The sequence below is a fragment of the Rhipicephalus sanguineus genome, chromosome 9, assembly GCF_013339695.2.
Source record: "Rhipicephalus sanguineus isolate Rsan-2018 chromosome 9, BIME_Rsan_1.4, whole genome shotgun sequence".
NCBI classification, from domain to species: Eukaryota; Metazoa; Arthropoda; class Arachnida; order Ixodida; family Ixodidae; genus Rhipicephalus; species Rhipicephalus sanguineus.
Genome location: NC_051184.2, coordinates 34,131,255 through 34,145,255, shown reverse-complemented (window position 1 = coordinate 34,145,255; position 14,001 = coordinate 34,131,255). Strand labels below are relative to the sequence as shown.

Genomic DNA, 14,001 nt, shown 5'->3' with positions numbered 1-14,001 from the left:
ACGGTGCTGTGTAAACACGGACACGGACGCCAAACGGATGGACGGACAAGCCTCGGCCTTAAGGTGCTTCGCCCCTAAATATACCAGATGGTGGAAATTTCCGTAGCCTGCAGCGTGCCTCGTAATCATATCGGGGTTTTGGCACGTGAAACCCTAGATATTATTATTATTAGAATGTGATAGTCACTGCCGCATCATATTTCTGTGAAAGCTGAGACTTGGTTACAGGACATTGCTAACAGTGTTTTAATTTTTGCCGTGAACTTTTCCATAATAATAATTGTTGGGGTTTTACGTCCCAAAACCACAGTATGATTTTGAGGGGCGCCGTAATGGAGGGCTCCGCAAATTTCGACCACGTTGGTTTCTTCAACGCGCACCTGAATCGAAGTACATGGACCTCGAGCATTTTCGCCTCCTCCGAAAATGCTGTCGCCGCGGCCGGGATTCGATTGCGCGACCTTCGGATCAGCAGTCGAGCACCGTAACGGCTAGGCCACCGTGGCGAGTCTGCGCTTTTCTAGTAAACTTGGTATTCCGCAATCTGTAGCATCTTGACGACCAAGCTAAAGTTTATTTTCATTGCTTACCGTGTAACCAGCAACAACAACAAAAAAAAAATGGCTCGGCCAGAACGCCCGCGAAAAGTCATCACTGTAGCGTGCTATAGCTCTTCGAGTTTACGTATACGGCAACAATATTGTTTTTCTTTACCGCATCGCATTGTGTTGTGACACGACAATCGTTGGGAAACGACCGGCGCCCGTTTTAATGCCTCTCTTCCACCAGCGTTATCACCGCAATAGCCAAACACACTCGCGTACCTTCTTCACTGCAGCCGACGCAGAAAAACCGTGCTCAGTAATGGCGCAGCAACACGACTCGTTTGCGCCACGGGCCCATTCGTATTCATTGCTAACCACCACAATGGCTGGGTTTTCTTCCTTTTTTTTTTAATGTTGTCGGGATAAAAGAGGTGGAACTGGTGAAACGGAAGGGAGTGGGAAAGCCGGTGTCAGCTGTAGTTAGCTGCCGTCAACGCTTGAGGCTTTCCACAGCGTAGCTTCTTCCTTTTTTTGCAGAGGATGGGAGGAATGCCCAGCAAAAGCGGAGCGCGCGCGCACGCCAGCTTGCGGTCGTTTATGTCGTTGCGAAATCCTTCTATATTTTTTTTTCGAAACTGCCGACTGTACAACGCTTCTGAACGCGTAGGTGGCACACGTGGTGCTGCGCCCGTACTGCCGCTGGCACATTTGTCGAGTTCCGTGCAGCGTCTGTTGAAGTAGTCCCGAGGCTTTTCCGCGCATTGTCGTCGAAACAGCGCGCTTCCCAAGGCACTCCCATGTCTATCCGCGTTATGACAGCGTTTTCTAGCTTTCGAATGAGGTGTATATGAAAACCAAGTGTTATATGATTCTACACGTGTTGATGTGGAAGCTGAGTTTTCGGTTCATTGATTCACCCGAAGGTCGTGGGATCAAATGCCGGCTGCGGTGGCCGCATTTCAATGGAGCGAAATTCTAGAATCCCGTGTACTTAGATTTAGTTGGACGTTTAAGAACCCCAGGTGGTCGAAATTTCCGGAGCCCTTCATTACGGTGTCCCTCATAATCATATCGTGGTTTAGGGACGCAAAACATCAACAATGATTATTGGCGCATTGGTTCCAGGCGCGTTACTTTCAGCGCACGCTGATTTTCTGAGGTAGTGGACAGTATGCCGGCATAGCTTAGGTCGAGCACTGCGTTGGCCGTGACGTTACGAAAATGTGACGTGACGTCACGCATACTTTCGCGTCTAGCGCTTCGTTCGTTCGTCTCTAGGACCATCTGCTCCCGGATCGCTTCGCGATGCACCGTACTAACGACCCAGTGCGTCGTTGTTGGCTCTGATTACGAGCTTTGAAAACGCGTGCGGACGGAAAGTTCCTTTTTTTACGGCCCGCGGGCAAGAAGAAATGGCCCTGGCTTCCGTGCAGCGCCGCTGCCATTTTCCTCTATTTTATCTCCGCTTTCTTTTCATGTCCTTTGAGCGCTTACTGCCGTGGGGATATATTGCTGCGGCTTTTGGCTTATACCGTCGTACAACATGTGCGGTTTATTGCGTTGGCGCAGCCGTTTATGGGCCCGTTGCCCGGCTTAGGTAACTTTACCGTGCATTACACGAGTGCGAGTACGGATGGGGTGCTTCAGGTAAATTATGCTTCTCTGCGAGGGGAAAGAAAAGGAGGCAAAACGAATTGCCAGAAGTTTAAACCAAGTGAGGTAATGCTGATTTAACGCGCACTGGTGCGTAGGACATGGCAGCGCAGTGTCTGAAGGCGCCGTCTTAGGAGAGGATTTAGGCGCTACGTAAGGTAGTTTTGACTAAAGTTTAGCATTCACATCTCGTATGACCACAGTGCAACTCAGCCTGCTTTGCACTGTGAGTGTGTGTCGCCCGTGCAAGAGAGACAAAGATGTGTTCATAACGGCAAAGAAGTTACCTGTCAATCGTCTTGGTTCATTATGGCGCGTGTTACACCCGAGATGCCTTGCATGGGTTGTGCCAGTAGACGTTGATAAGCCCCGTGTCTCGCAGAAAAGCAATCAGAAGTCGTTGAACGTTAGATAGATATAATTTCAAGGGCAAACTTCGTCCGCTATCAGTACATGCCATTATACATTCGATGGTGGTTTGGGGGTCGTATACATTTTGTATAATGTTCACTGCTATTCGCGACAACCGTGCAGTCTTGTTACGACACATGCTTCGTTTGCTGTAGGTAGTGCTGACGAGTGTACACGTTAGGCGAGCGTACATGTTAGGCGAGCGTACACGTTAGGCTATTCTAACGTGTACACGTTTGGATAGCTGAAGCGTGTCCTGCGTCTAGCAAAATGTTGACAGTGATAATCCTGGAAGAAGAAACGCCAGCAGAAAGGCAAAGCGCGACGGCGCGGCAAGAGAGCGAGAGAGAGCCCTTTGATACGCCGTATTTCACAGACCGCGCGTTGCTTCGAGACTGCAAACCCCCCAGTAATCAATCATACTTCTAAATTTTCAAAATATTGCTTCTTGTGAAACAGGATAAGGGAAGCCAGGCATTCTACGCTTCGTTAATAAGGAACCGACTATCGGTGTTGCGATGCCGACGTTCGCCCGTAGACTAGTGTATCGTGTGCTACGTGTTTATGCTTGGCGCTGAAGACTGAATAAAATGAATGAGATAGAGTGCATGCGTGTGATGGTGAGGGGAGTGGTGGGTGACGTAGGGTGTGCTAGTGATTGATGTTTTGCCTCCGATGCGGATACTTCTCGTTGTTAAGTGTAGCACCTCGCTCGCTCTATAGCCTTTGCAGACAAGTCTTGAACAGCAGCAAATTCCCTCGAGTGTTTCCTACGGCGAAGCCTCGCGTCCTCAACCCTTCCGAAACGAATTTCGGCGTATCGCAGGCGATACGCGCTTGTTCGCGCCGCTGTCTGAATCACGCCGGCCCCGTTCGTTCGCGGCGCCGCAACCCACGATGCGTAGCGCGTCGGCTGCCCCATAAAACGGCACGCGCGGCTGTAGGAGCTTCCAGGGGGCGTAACTAACGCCACAGGGAGGGCTACGTGTACCGCATTCACGCGCGTGCAACTCGCCGCTGTGTGCAAAAGGATTTCGGCCGTTACGGTCCTTGACAAGGAGTGAATAAAAAGTAGTTCTAATATGGCGTGCACCTTGGCGCATATTAAAGATCCCAACTTTGTAACGCAGTAATATCGAAGAAGCAAATGTAAAGAGAGAGCGAGAGAGAGAGAGGTCTTAAGCAAAAGGCAATGGGCCTAATGAGGCTGAGCCCGGTTGACTACCCTGCAGTGGGGAAGGGAAAAAGAGCACTAAAATAAAATAACAGTAATTGAGAGGAGGAGAAGGAGCATGTATGCAAGGCACAAGACAATACGCACAAATGCAGCATCAAGAAATAACTTCGTTTCCGTAAGTTCAGTTGTTATCACACACTTCACTCTGCACTGGATTTCACTGCAGTGTGGCTTCACAGCAGTATGGATCAAGTTGCAGCGAAGCCGACTTGCAAATGGGTTCCTCACTTTTTTTTTTTCTTCACACTGACACTATTTTAGGTTATACTTTGCTTTTTCTCGGACTTGCGTTACCGGTAATAGACGCGAAAGTGCGGTATGTGCGCGGAAGGCGCGGGTTTATACGCGGTAGGCGGGTGCGCGCCGGGGCACGATAGATGGCGCTACGCTCCGGTGACTTTGCCGGCTCGCCACGGACCGCGGAGTTTTCCAAAACTTTCTTTCTGTAGTAGCGAGCGAGAAGTTCTTCGTGGGTGTGGAGGAGGTCGAGCCGAAGCAGCACTATACTGCCTGCGATAAACAGAGAGAATGCGGGAAAGATGGAAATGGGAACACGATGAAGATCTGGCTTCTAATGCGTAGTGCATCAGCCTCTCCGGGCTTTCGCGTTCGCCATGCTCTCTTGGTACCGAAGCGAGGAGTAAGGGGCCGGGACCTGAGATTGGACTGATAGCCTCTGGGGCCAACGGGTATATATGTGCCTGTGTTTGATACGCGTGTGTACCACTGTTTTGCTTGTATGATACTCCTTTACTTTCGGTATACGCTGGGTTTGTGGTTTTTGCGGTGCTCGGCTTTGCTTTCTACCTGTTCCTCTTTTGGTTTGGATATTTACAGCGTTGCGCCGTTTCGCGAGTCGGCCCGTCCACTCCGTGATGGATCCTCCTAGGTGCGCTTCGCGCGTGCCTCGTGGTAGCGCCGTGTGTGGTGGACCTAGACGAATATTAAATGCCCCGAAATTTCCTCGGGGGTTCGGAGGTGACCGTGGATCGAATGTTCACCGATTGTCGGAGACAGATATTGGAGAAGATATTACGGATGCATGGGATCTGGCTTTAGGCGTGTCGTGTTCAAGAGAAAGGGAAAAAAGACTAGTTATAGCGGAACTTTTAGCGCTTAGCGGGGCTAGCCTTTGTGCACTGTTACCCATTGTGCAAAGTACATAAGGTGCGCGCGCACACACACACGCGCACACACGCACACACACACACACACACACACACACACACACACACACGCACACACACACACACACACACGCGCGCACGCACGCACACACACGCGCACGCACGCACACGCACGCGCGCGCGTCGTTTAATTTAGCTAGCGCTGTGATTGATTGATTGATTGATTGATTGATTGATTGATTGATTGATTGATTGATTGATTGATTGATTGATTGATTGATTGATTGATTGATTGAAGCAGCTTTATTTAAGTCCTGCGGGACGCTGCAACATTACATTCTACAATGAGGAGCAGGCAGCAATAGCAATCAGCATTAAGCAGCATTAGCCTAAAAGCCTTACAGCCACCCTTTAAACGAAAGCTCAATATGGAAGTTTTCTATCAGTTCGGAAGATTGTTCGCTGTAGAATACCTACGACGTACATCCCTACACTTATCGCTGTACAATCTCTTTATGGGCTATGCTTTAGCAAAGCGAAAGATCCCGATAAAGTCAAATCTTCTGCAACAGGTCTCTAATCTGTCTAAATTTATCCTCAATGGCACTCAACAAACGGGGATGCAAAAGATGCTTCCTGGCAATTCGGCTATAGGCACAACGAGAAATCGCACAAGTGCAACAAGCTCTCTGCCAGAAGCGCTCGGTCATGTGCACACACGGACCGCCCTGCAACCTCGCGTCGTGTTTACCTCGTGCGGCAACCGGGGGAACACCAGCGCCGGCACAGTCGTACTCGCAGCCAAGCCGCGAAGTGCCCCAACAGAGACAGCAAAGAAAACGCCATTAAATATAGCGCAGCTCGCCGTAAAAACCAGCTCATTCAGAAAGGGTAGGGCCGCTGCAGGAAAGGCGAGGTTGAGGTTGCTGCGGTGGGGCAAGGATTGGCGCCCAAGCGAAGCGAGCCAATGCACCCAGTATAGGAGAGGAAGGAATCTTCGTGCTTTTATGCACGCTAGCGGCTCGCGGTCCCCAGCGATGCTATACAGTGCCTCGCTTCATCGACAATGGCTTTATTACCTGTTTGCTTGTTCAGGACGGCCGCGTGTTTATCCTCAGCTTGGTGGCTTGCCTGCGCTGTGGTGGTTCGCGGTCCCAACGCAGACCTGACTCGGCAGCTCCTCTCTGGAGCCGCGGCGGAGCGTGAAATTACGTATCGCTGCCTTGCGACGGTGAACTACGTTGCACTGTTTATCTTTCCTAGTTTCCATACTGCTGCGAGTCTCAATAAACTAGATGCGGTCTCTATCTCTCTTCTGTCCTCTCATGCGCATGCGCACTATCGTGTTGCTTGTACTGTGTTCCGATTTAAAGTTATGCATACCACCGAACCACCGAAGAAGCTTCAGTGAGAGAAAACAAATTCGCGCGTCGCATCCGGTTCCTGGCACCAAAAGTTCATCACCTGGCTCGACTTTTGCCTCCCCCCCCCCCCCCCCCCACCTTGTTTTTTAAATGTAGAACCTGTAGAGAGCTGAAGAGACGACACACGAAGAAAGTATGAACGTGGCCGCTCATGTTGTGGGACACTTCGTTTCGCTTGTCGTATTTTCTGCGCTCTAGCTTCAATTCTAAAAATGTGATACCAACTAGCCCACGTATCCGCGAGTTGTTCTCATTTCGATATACGGTGATGGTAGATAACACAGTACAATGGGCACCACGTGTCATACGTGACAGTTTGTGCGACTGTACTGATGAGACGGGCCGTCGGCTGAACGTCACGTTGGGTGAAAACCTCGCGCTCACTGACTCGTGCGGTTGAGCGAATTGTCATTAACGGTGCGCAGGCGTTCGCGCGCGCCGTTCCTCTCTGGAAACGAAATTCGTGCGCACATCCCATTATCGCAGTCGTCCGTCGCTCCCGTTTCTGGGCTGCAACAACATTTCTCGCGATTGGAGCGTTCGCGAAAGTGTGTCAACGTTGAAAAGCGTGCCGGACTGGCATCATCGTGTGAGATGACGACAGGACGTTGGAGAAAAGTAAAAAACAAAGTATAAAGGGAAATTGTGAAGGCGAGGACAGCCGCTTGAGTTTCCGAGCGCGCGGAAGCGTGCGGTGTGCGAGATGGGACGGGCGGCTAGCAGAGAGGGGGTGATCGGCTACTGGAGTGGCCGTCGCGGAATACTCATACGGGTGCAGGTAAAACACTTTTGGGACTGACATATGACATGCTAAGCACGTTTCATATCGTTTCGATCTTACGTAACGCGAAGTAGACACGCTGCGCATAACTTTGTAATGAAAGCGGGCGCGAGGTTAAAAACACTTTGCGCCAGGCGATACTCACGCTAGGAATACTGGGAAAATTTGATTCACATAATTTAGGAAAAAGCTCTCGCGCGTCTGGTTGATGTTGCTTTCGTATAAGAGCCGAAACAGCACTGGCTCTCTCTTTAAAATTCTTGTGTCAATTATGTGGTTCGTGTCCGCATTTGGAGACAACCATGTCATGCTGGCTTCACTTAAAAAATTTCGTGCTTTGGTGTCGTGGTGAAATGACGTCTTTCGGTTTTACACCTTCTATAAGTGTCAACCCCTCCAGGCGTTCTTGTGCAACCTCGATGGGCAGCGCGGATCGACGGGACGTGGACGCTGTGCATGACAAAAGGGGTAGCAGGGAGTGCTGCGTGGAAGGGGAGGGGCTGCAGGGTGGTGTGGAGATGCGAGGCCGCGGCGAGCGGAAATGGTCCGTGGAATTGGGTGGACGAACGGACGCCGACGCTGCTGCTTCGTGTACGGTATATGATAGCGTGCCATCGGCTGCTGCTTCTGCCCTTGTTCGCTCAGGCCTCTGGGCGCAGCGGCGGCTGCGTAATGGAAGGAAGCGTGGGGCATCGCGAGCGGGCTCGAGGAATGCGTATGTCGAGACGGGAAAGCGAGAGAGTTTGGGAATATGTGCGTCGGTTGCGCTATGTGGCCGAGAGGAACTCTGTCACGATATAGACGGACCTGACGGCAACAAAAAAGCCATCGTCGCATTCCAAGTATGGTGGCAACTATTTGCAGACTGTTTATGACTCGTGCAACTTTCGTAACGGTAGTTTCGAGAAGTTCAAAGAAAAAAAAAAAGTGACATGTTGGGGTCTCGGAATACGAAAAATGTTCTGGAAGCCGGCGCTCTTTCGTTTGCACGAGTGCCGCGGATGGTTTCAGGGTGGCTGCAAATGCAACGAAGTTGACTGCGCAGACCCGACGCACTTGCGTCGCGCTACTCACAACGTGCGCAGTGGACGAGTAGGCCACCGTACTTTGTAAAGTCATGTTTTGTTGTGCGACTTTATTCTTGCGTAGCGCGCTGTGGATCCTTTAGTCCATTCTGAATTGTCGTTCTCGATGACGGTGGCCACGTTTGGGTAAACTGAAACGTGTTTTCGATATCGTGCGCAAAAACTGAAATAGCAAAAGAGAAACCGCGAGGATGCTTCATGTTGGTCGTTCGCCCGTGCCATACCGACGCCGCCGCTTCTTTGATGTGCCGTGGAAGTGCACCGAAGAAAACAATCTCAACGCTCTCACTCCTATGATACCGCTCTTTCACAGTTGTTCTTTTTTCCATAGCGCTGCCTATCGGACTCCGTCGTTCTCTCTATTGCCTTATACCCCTAGACCGGAGATGATGGGGATGCGATGGCGCCGCAAAAGCATCAGAAAAAAAGTCGGGGAGGAGGTTTGGATATGCGTGTGTCCACTGTACGGGAAGGGAGGAATTCGACGGCGATGCGATGTGTCCCTTCTCGCGCTCTCTCTCTCTCTCTCTCTCTTTCTCTTCGCCGTATGAATGATAGGACGGTAATGAATTCTGCTTCCTGTGTACTCGGTTATGGAGGCCCGCTTCGTCGGCGTCTCTTCGCCGTAGCGCGGGAAACTGCTCGGCTCTTCCTGCCACCGTGCGTGCGTGATGTGCGTTTTCGGGACTGCTGGTCCGCGAACGGGCGCGTCGTCGACTATTGGGTTTGGTTTCCCCATTCCCTTGCCTGGGTTCCTCCGCGTCATCTATGCCGTCGTTGGCTTCCCTCCTACGTTGCTCTTCTTATTGGTCTTGCACATTGCCGGATGCTGTTTTTTTCCCCCGTCGAGCAATCGCACGTGTTTGCTTCGTGCCGTATTTATTGCTTATTATCCGTCTTACTGCGACTTGTTGTGTTGGAGTCTCACTACGCGAATGAAACAGTGAATGCTTCTAGCTCTCTGTTCATTGCGAGAAGGCCTTTGAAAGCGGATGTGTGGTACCCTAGTGCCACACTTGTTCTTTTGCTTATGTCCTTGTTTGTTTTACTTCTTTTCTAGCTATCTCGCTTGTTTGCTTGTTGAATGAATGGCCGACTTTGAACGTCACAGTATCTTCGTCGCAACGTCACGTACAGTTGGCGCAAAGGGTGACGGGAGCGCACCACGTGAACGAATTTAAAACCTGCGATTTTATTACACCTTGTGTCAAGATAACATGACCAGAATTTGGGGACATGTGCACGTAGCGCCATCTCTTGTCGGTGATAGCGGCGGCCAGCCGTTACTGATGGGGCGAGGCGAAAGCAATCATAACTGACGAAAAAGGTAGTTACCAAAAATTATGGCTGGTCCCTCCGTCATAGGAATCGGTATAACACGAAAGTGAAACGTGTCGTCGCATATGTAGTTTAATGTTTATAGTGCATTGGTAAATGAGAGCTTACACAGCGTCTACTGTTGTTTGGCATATATAGCACCGCTATGTGTGGACGCATCTAACTCACGTTGACGCCTAGTGGCCCGTCTCCGCACCGACGACTAACGCCCATGATCATGATTTAACCATTGCGGTAGCTGAAGTTCTTAAGACATACGGGGACACTGCATATCGTGAATCCCGCGCAAAGATGGCATCAACAAGCGCATAATAAACACTGGTACTCGATATGTACTCCTTCAAAACGTCGTGAAATGCGAAGAGAAACGCTACGCGCGTCGTGTCTTCCCTCTAGCCTGGCCGTTACTTCTCACAGGGCGAGCGGGGAACACGGTGCGACAGCCAGGCGAGCGTCGGAGAGCTATTTTTCGATATGGATGGATGCTATGAGCGAGGCTTGGCCTAAAGCTGGCACCTCACGGTGTGTTAAAGCGTTGACGAAATTAAACTTCTATTGGAAACGCGCCGAATGGAATGGTCGTAGCACGTACTTCCGTGACGGAAATACGTCATCAAAGTCTTGGTGGACCCCGGCATAAAACACTTTCGTGTTAGAAGGACTCCCGCGTCTATACAGCTGAGACCCACTGGAACATTCCGGGTAAAATTACAGAGTCTCACTACAAGCCGCGTGGCTTCCCTGAGTGTTTAATACTTTACAATGCGGTCCCATGCGCTTCTAATGGGCGGTGTTCAACTGTCCTGGGAAGCCACATGCTTTGTAGTGCGATACTGATATTTTACCAAGACATTCCATTGGGTATTTTCTGTATAGAATCGGGAGTCCTTTTTGGTAACTTCCTTTCTGCTTCAGATATGACGTTTTTCGCCTATTTCCCCTTCAGTTACGGCAGGACCATAGAATAACAAAGTTTACTCTATGGCAGGACGCCGTTGCTGCCGCCAAGAGATCGTGCCACGTACCGATGTCCCCAAATCCTGGGAATGGACGCGCTTGATGACACTTGTGAAAAACAGAAATCAATCAATCAATCAATCAATCAATCAATCAATCAATCAATCAATCAATCAATCAATCAATCAATCAATCAATCTCTTCTATTTAGAGCCGCCTCTCCCTCCCTCTCTTCTTTTACGTCGCAGTAAAATATATAAATTCTTGCTTTACAATAACTTTGTTTGTTGACTAAAAATCAATGAACTGGCTTCTAGTATCACCGGGAGTGTATTCATGCTTGCAGCGTGGTTCCTGCATTTGCGTCGATTCTTGGTTAATCCTGCTCGTATTAGCCTTTGTCTGCTGCGATTATGTTCAGTCTAGCGAACGCGGCCGCAACCTTAACCGCTTTTTTTTTTTCGTGATGGCTTCCTTGTGACTGAGCAACATTTTTTCTTTAGCTCTTACCTTATTGAGGGCTTCGTGATTTAAAAAATTCACGGTTGACGCATGCGCAGTGTGTTTGTACGATTCATTCTTGTTCCACACGAAAAAAAAAAACAAACAATTGTCTTGCGCGCGAAATCCTGTTTCCCAACCTCGCGACACGCTATGCTCTCGTTGAAATGTGATTGACCGCAAAGAAAGAAAAAATAATACTGAAAAAGAAAATCAGGGTAGTGGGCTATCGAGGTCGAATAAAGCCACTAACGCCAGTTTCGGGAAACCGTTCTCACTCACGCGAGGTCGGTCTGCCTGCGCGTAGCTCGCCGTGTCCCAGTTTGAACATGGGTGGCGAGTATGGGTTTCGATCGGCACCTAGTGGCATCACTGGCAGCGGCAGCAGCTGAGAGCGGTGATTTGGAATGTTCGGCAAGCTTTTGTGGCTTCAGACGCGTTGTCTCTTCACATGAAAGGTTGATGGTGAATTCGTCCTTTTTACGCTGATTTATCGGCATCATTTCGCGTGAGAAATCCGTCCTAAATCAGTCTGCATATGTCTTTTTGCTACAAAGTGCAGTTCTGATGTACTACTAAGCGTGCTTAAATTAATTATTGCTTTTTTGCCCCCTTTCGATCGGAGCGCATAAACGTCCTAGTGTCAGTTATTTTAAAAAGGTACAATTTTAATATGTTTATTTAGGAACACTGAAAGTCTCTCAAGCCACCATAGCAGGAAAGGGGCTGTAACAATTCAAAGCATAAGTAGCAACGACAAGCATGCAATGTCGTAGACAGTACTTATATAAACGTTGACGTATTGGTTGTGGTAACGCGAGCGAGAACTACCTTGCGAGGCTAGATCCACTTGTAGCCAAGAGTATTCTCCTTCCCCTAGAAACTGCATGCTGTGCACTCGCTCAGTGGAGTATTATTGCAGTGTTATTTTAGAAGACGTTTGTGAAACAATAAGTGCATATAAAATATGATCAGTACGTTAAAATGCGATAGTAGTACAAATCGGTCCACTTGTGATAACAGCCTTTTCAAGGATACGCTGAGGTTGTTTAAGAATGAGTCTGTTTATTTTAGGTCTTAATGGAATGGCCTACTACATACTTTAGAAGAAAATCGTGTCAAAGCGGACGCGGTATTCCAGAACCTTAGTGCACCTTTCAAGACAATCTCAGTTGTGAATGCGAGTAGGACTCGCACACTTCCAAACATTAGTCCGCGGAGCGTCCGCCATTACAATGGGACGGTGCTGTCTCGCGCCTTCTCTGCTTCAGGGAGGCGAACTAATTCGGGAATCCTTAACGAAAACACGCGTCGTTGCTGCGGCCTCCAGACAATGGCCACGCGGGTTCGTATTCGCTCCAAGCTCTACACTATACATCGCGCCCACCTCGTTAACAGCCGCGATGTTTACACGAGCCACACGGAATTCGAAGCCACTGTCGTGTAGCAAGTCGAGCATAAACACGGCACTCCGGTTCAGCGCGGCTGCGAAGTCCCTGCTTTAGTTGCGCGCCCGGTATAGCGACGGCTCGTTTTCTTTCGCACGACGGCGCACTGCCTTTAAGTCCGACTACATTATACCTCAAGGCTATTTATTACGCGAGTTTTAATACACGGACACATGAGACAAGGCAACACAGGCTATTGATTTATCTAGCCATCCCATCCCCTTCGCTCTCTCTCTCTCTCTATCCAAATTTTCGCGATAGCTTTGCCGTTATACACAAACAAGCCTAAGCTTTAGGAGTGCTTTGGTTTGGGTATGTTGATGCGACATCTCCAAAGTTAAACAGCACGTTTGACACACTGGCCCTGTGTGTGCGCGTGTTTTCTCGTATCTTCGTCTTTCGTGCTGTTTAACTTCCCACAAGCTTAAGCTGCTCTCATGAATGTCTTTCATTATACGTCGTTCTCGCGTAATCTCGACTCGGAACGTTGAATGAGGAAACTTCCGTTTCCGCCGCTGACTTCACGCGCTGAATAGTTCGTGGGTATGTGTATAAAGACGGGCTGTGTTAAAACGAGTTTCAGGTCTCCCATGAACCGCTTCCTTAGGAGAAGGCGGAGTTCTCCGATGCGACTGTTAAGGGCCGCTGGGAACGAGGAACAGAAAAGTTTTTTTGAAGAAGTGCGCCGTTATGGCATTCAGAAACATCGCCCACACCCTTCGTCGCACAGCGTGGGGCTTTGGCCACGTCGCTCCCAGACCCTGGGGCGGAGCTGAAGCCTGTTTTTACGAGCGCCGTAGTCGACTTCATACGCGACATTAAACGTGTGAAGCTCCGGGTGCTGCGGGTTCCTTGCGCTTGGACCGCGTGTTCATCTTTCCTCTGCACTTTAACGTTTTTGTCGCTCTTTCTGCAGCTCTCACCGTTAGAGCAACGCTTGTCGCTCTTTCGGGCGTTGGAAAGCAAAGCCCCCTTTTATGGTCTTTGACAAAAGGCGCAGTTTTGGAAGTTGACGCGGGCTACGCGCGGGCTTCTAGCTTCTGAATCGCGGCGCGGTGGGACTTCCATGCTAGAAATAGCGGGGCTCGTAAGACTGCAACAACACTGTAGGAAGAGAGTAAAATAGAGAAGAAAAATGAGTAACGCCAGGAAAATGCGTAGGCATACGAAAAGATAAGCAAAAAAAAAAAAAAAAAGACAGAGACGACGGCAACTGCAGTGGTGTACGCGGTCACATATTTGGAAGCAGTTTAGAGGTAACGAGAAAATTGTAGCGCAGGCTAGAAAGGCAAGCGGGTCGTAAAATTTTATCTCCACCCCCCCCCCCCCCTTTCTCCCCTTTCCCCTCACTCTTCTCGCACTTGCTTGTCTGTCTGAGGGTTGACGTTGCAGAAGTGTACAGCCTAGGTAGGAAACGAAGAAGCTGTTTCACAGCAAGATTGAGCGACACAAGAGTAGGTAAAAAAAAAAAATAGTGGGACGAGAACCTTACAG

The 14,001-nt window shown here is 49.6% G+C and overlaps 1 protein-coding gene across 2 annotated transcripts in view; it reads left to right on the top strand.

The window, feature by feature from the left end:
• LOC119404945 (tyrosine-protein kinase transmembrane receptor Ror2) overlaps positions 1–14,001 on the top strand; it is a 336,120-nt gene that overhangs the window by 121,346 nt on the left and 200,773 nt on the right. The window lies entirely within an intron of this gene.